Source organism: Echiichthys vipera (genome assembly GCF_963691815.1).
Source record: "Echiichthys vipera genome assembly, chromosome: 17".
Taxonomy (NCBI): Eukaryota; Metazoa; Chordata; class Actinopteri; order Perciformes; family Trachinidae; genus Echiichthys; species Echiichthys vipera.
In genome coordinates, this window is record NC_139842.1 from 4,355,913 (window position 1) to 4,361,726 (window position 5,814).

Consider the following 5,814-nt stretch of genomic DNA (forward strand, 5'->3'; position numbering starts at 1 on the left):
CTGAAAGGTCTCACCTGAAGGAGGGATGTAAAGTAGTGATGTTCAAATCAAGCTTCATGAAGCACATTATTTACTTTCTGAGCCCACTTGATGGCACATTCTGTTCAACAAAGGGTTGGAAGTTCACTGAATTGCCATTCCTTGAGCCTTTTTCTTTAAACCAAGAGTGCCAACTAGAGGGTTTAGAAATAAAGAAAATGCTTCATGAAGCTTTATCTGGACATCACTAATGTAAAGCTGCTGTCACAGCCTCCTCCTGGCTACATCCCACTGCCTCCCTGATCGCTCTCTAACAACTCTGTCTTTTGCATGTCTTTGTAGCAAGGAATCACACCAATAGGGGATAACATCTCACACTTTCAGACAGTCTCTCTTCAAAGACATTCAGTGTTACACTCGATAGTGACAAATTGTGTAACACATGCAAAAAGAGAGTTTCAAAGTCGAGATACTTTCACACCTCCACACACCCAGCCAGACAAAATATACAGTAGGATTAGCAGGCAATGTAGTTGCACTGGCACCTGTGGGGTGCGATGGGGTGTGGTGGGGTTGATGTAGATGCCCTCGATAAGACAAACCATATCTCTGTCATGGTGTTATTTTTTGGGGGGGTAAAGATAGTCTGTAGCAATCTATATGTTTTGTTAAATATGGCATCTGTTTTCTCTATGATTTGCTTGGGGGAATTCTTTTGTATTTTATACTCTTGAGGTTATTGCACAAAAAAAAAAGCCCTGTTAAAGTAAGTGGTGATACCAGTGTAGTAGACAGCTCCTCTGCTCTCAGGTGCCACTGATTGTTTCCAGGTTTCAGCACTTTGACCGTTAGAGCTCTATCCATGGTTCTGGTAGCTTACTCTTTGACCTCTCTACTTTCCCTAAGTAGCTCATTTAACTATAAAATCTAACCCAATGTTAGTAAAATGTATAATACCTACGGTGTGTATGTGTGCTTCATAACTAACTACCTTACACCCCTAAACCTGGCCAACTACTGTGTAAAGTGGCCAGGTGTGTCAGATTGTCTGCAATAGAAAGTGGTTGGACCGAGTCCTTCAGTTTTGCCATTTAAACAGATTAGGTTAGGGTTAACCCTAGTTTGGACAAAACAACTGTGTCTGAAGCATAACAAGGTCTTAAGTCTGAAGGATTTTTGACAATCAAACAGAGTCTCTCCTTGAAGACTACATGCATAATCAGTATATCAACTTTTAATAAATGGTATAATAACAAGGGGATGCTGTCTTCCACTCAATAAATCCCATGACAAGAATAAAGCCAACAATGCATCATTGTTACTCTTGCATGGTATGGTATTAGTATGGAGTTGGGCTGCACACTTAATCAAATATTAATCACAATCACTATTTTGATTTCCCACAATTCAATTAACATGATTGGCTACAAATGTGTGCTCCGCTCGCAGAAACCACCAGAAACATATCGAATCAAGCGCTTCCTAAACAAACAGCCAGGCACTAGAGGGCATCCCAGGTTTTTTGGCTTCACTTTTGAGGCGCTGTCATATGGTGCCAGCTTGTGAAAAACTTTCCTGTATGTTGCAGCTGCAGTCCAGAGTACAAGAGTGAAATACAACAGTGAGGAGATGTGTAAAATGAAAATCAAATGTCTGAAACACAAGGCGCTGGTCCATTTCAGTTCCAATTCTATCTATATTTTGCTTTTCTGAGAGAAATTCAGGTGAAGAAGAACCTTATTGTAAGTTTTACTCTGATGCAAAGACTTTAGCAGCTACATTAGCAGGAATGTATGGAAGTTAAAACAGTGATCTGTTGATTTAAATATGAAATACAAAGTAATTAACAAAAATGTTTGCTTAGTTTAGTTTATTCCTTTGAATGTGGTACTTTTAAATATGAAACAGAGGGCTCCTTATCGAGTTCATATAAATGCTCAAATTCTCATTATAAAATATTAAACATATACTGTAGATAAATTAATGCTGTGACATCATCCATTGTCTCACACTGGTCGATGTCGTATTGCTTATTAAATTAAACAGCATCAGTTATCTGCATGCTCTATGGACAGTCAACATTGTTTTGTCAGTTCAGAAACCCTTGGGCTTGGGTCGGGAAGTACTAAGAGATGGTCTCATTTTAATGATTATTCTAATGTTTAAAATGAGGCAAAATTGGTTCAATCATAAAGTAGAAACAATGCAGGTCAAAACGAGTAAACACAACTAAAGTAAAGTCAACAAGTACGCAGCAAACAATTAGTTAAGCAAATATGTGCTCTGCTATGTTTCCCATGAAGTTAAAGGTCTTTTCAGACAAAAGGGATCCGTTCATGTTCTCAACCCAAAGTCTCTAAAGATACTAAATTATTAACATCTGAAAGGAAGCTTGCGGAAAAAGTAACAACAATGAATTCAACTTGGAAATATCAAAAAAGAGAGAGGAGAAAAAAGACTCCAAAGGAAGCACTGCTGCACTTCTGGTGTGGCGTATGCAGTTAAATAATAATAAAAACATAGAGATAAGTGCTGCAACAAATACATTCAATAACTTGAACCCAATAAAACAGATGTCTTTGTTTTAGACACATGAATCCACACTCTAGATACGCACATACTCAATGTAAGCTCCTTGAGTCAGTGGCTAGGTCTATCCAAAACAACCCTGATTCAAACACTCTGGGTCCATTTATTGTAAAAATGTTCTGCACTGATTTGTCCTCTGAAAAACTCCCAATGTATCAAAACGGTCATTCTCTCTCCTACAGTATCAGCACAGCACTCTGTTCCCCTTGCTGCAGTGGCTGCCATTAATACCCGTCAGCCAGGCTAGCTCCCACATCATATTTCTGCTGTTCTGCTGGAGTGCCTGTTCAGCCAGCACTCAGGAAGCCCTGCATAATTTACTACAAAACAGGAAACGTCATTTGTGTTCTGCACTGGTAGCCCTCTGAGCACAACCACACAGCCCAATTTACTTTCCTATTCCTTCTACTGCCCATACAAAGTCAGAGCTATGTGATGTTTTATATGAATGTGCTGATGTGTAAGTGGAAGGTCTGTGTGACCTAAACACTTATTGTTTCATTAAGGAACATGGCTTTATGTAGACAAATGTATCCAGTAAATACATTCAGCAGGTCTAGAATGTGAATGACTGAGAGTAAAGTGCAGAGCTCCATAGGGTTCAGCCCAAAATGGTATATATTGTATATAAAAAGGCAAGGTGTCTAAATGGTTTAAAATATATAATTTCAGATTGTTATAGATTTGAAAGAACATATGGCCTGGTAATCAGAACTGTTTATCTCATATAAAACAGGTCTGATAGAATGATTGACAACTTGCAGAGTCTTTGCGATTTAGGCATCGTTTTTGCTTGCGCACCCTTGCACCAGGGACACTATAGGCGCACTCACACTGTCCTTCCGCACCGCGCCCCGGGCTTCAGGGTACTTGTTCCCCCCATAAATGACGTCAGAACCGCCGTAGGCGTTGTGCTCGTGCTCGTACATGTGCAAACATGCTCTACAAAAGCCCACCTCTCTCAGATGGGCCGTGGACGGCCCGCTGACCGCAGTTATGCCAGAGCGGTTGCACTGACACTGGTCCAACGCACTACGCTTGACCCGAAAACCTGTTTTGGCCTGGTGCGGAAGGACAGTGTGAGTGCGCCCTATGACAAGCATAAAGAAAAACCCTATTGAGTCAATTCCAAAAACAACCTAGATGGCTGCAGCTGACGTAGCTCAACTCTAAGTCACATTTTGATGCTGGATACAACAGGTTTTGCGAGGCCATAATTCTGTTGTGTTTACACTGAATTTGAGTTTGATCACTCAAGTTTAAATATTTCAACTCCATGGAGAAGCTAATAATGCAACGTGGATGACCAGGGCGTTCTCATGCATTTTTCGTACACACTGCATAAAAACGAAAAGTAATGCGCAGATATTTGTGTGTATTCCACGTATTTATTGTGTGTATTCCACAGTAAAAGCATGTGACGTAGTATAAGATGGCGAGGCGCCGCATGGAAAGGCATGTTGGCACATAAAACACAAGACTTAAATTCCTGTCCATAGTCAACCAACCCACGACCTCTTTTCTGATTCTAGTCAAGTGTTTTTCATGCCTAACCGTCACCTTTTATTGGCTAAAATCAGTCACATAAAATAGTTTTTTGTGGGCTGTTGCACTTCTGCTTTAGCGTATTCTGACTTCCAGTCCGTCATGCGGTTCGCCAGCTGTTTTTTTTTTTTCGCAGGGATTTCTATGAATTTCTGTGCATAACGTAGCGTGGGATTTTCTACAAACATATTCTTGAAAACACGTGGGGAGGACACAAAAGTTGTGTCTCTTGTGTCTTTGCATTGAGTTATTATTGCTTTCTATAATCATACTGTTCAATTTGTGTAAAACATGGGCATTATGAAAACAGCATTGGCCTAGCCTGGGTTACAGCTCCAGACCGTTCCTCCCCTCTGCCAGACTGTTGGTTTGCATGTGCTTCACTAAAGGAGTAATCTCCACCTGGATGGAGCCAGACTTTCTGGAGACACGTCCATTGTAACAGTCTCTTAAATGCAGAATCTCAGTTACTTTTTGAGGACACTGCAGGTTTATTGTGTGTCGAATTGCAACTCTAAAGGAATATGTATGTTTATAAAAAATAAAGAAAAAGTTCCAGACCAATGATATAAAAATAAAATATGTGCATTTCAGTGTACATATAAGGGGTGAATCTATCTTGAGGATGTAATAAACGAGTGATTGGGGGCATTAGTAATTTCAGTAAACGCCCCAAGTTCAAGTGACAAAGCCCTCTGTTGTCTGTAATTCTTATGACGGTAGCAAAAGAGGAAGTCAGGTGATGTTAATATAGAGCAACATAGTCCACAGAGGGAAGAGGTTGGGGTGGATGGATGGGTCAACAAAATATCAGACTGTCCAAGAGAGACTGTCTACATCAATTCATACGCAAGGATTCTGATTGTTTCTTTACAGGTATCATATAGGCCGGCCTCCAGGTCCAATTCCAAAAATCAGACAAAATGATTTACGGTATGCGCGTTCACCAGAAACTCAGACTCCGCATTCACGCCCCGGCGGGACGGGAGGCAGGGAGCTTAGCCCTACTGTTCGGGAAAGTAGTGGTTGGGGGAATCATCCACATTGTCCAAGACGATTCTTACATAAACTTTGACAGGAAGTTCCACTGTGTGTAACCGTGGCCATAATGAAGCTGCAGCGTGTGACTGTAGGACCACAAGCCGTCCGCTTCCTTCCTGCCGAGAAATGACACCATGCTGCTGGAGGCCGGTGCCATATTGCTATCGTATTATTATAAGTAGTAGTAGATAAAATATTTGAAAATGAAATATCAACCACTGTTGAAGCTAGTTGCAATATTATTGTTTGTTAGGTGTTTATCCTTTATGAGGTCAAAATTGCAGACGTGCAGATTTGGATGGATTTACATTATTTAACCTCTTATTGAGGCAGAATCTATTATTATATTTCTTCAACTGATTTATTACACTGCATTGCTTAATCCCATCTAATCTATTCAGATGCTACTCCATTTAATTCTTATGTCATTATGCAGCTGTTAAAACTGTTCTTCCGGATATTTTCCCTATAATATCCTCAAATCAATATCAACAAATGCAAGTCGTCCCTCCAGTGTATGTCACAGCTAAATCTTTTTGACATTTTTATGAAGCGCAGCAGCACATCACAAGCAGCAGCCTTCAAATTGAATATTGATTTTAATGATCTCTTCTTTGGGGCTGCAAGAGTTTGAATCTTAATAAAGCGTAGTGAAATGCG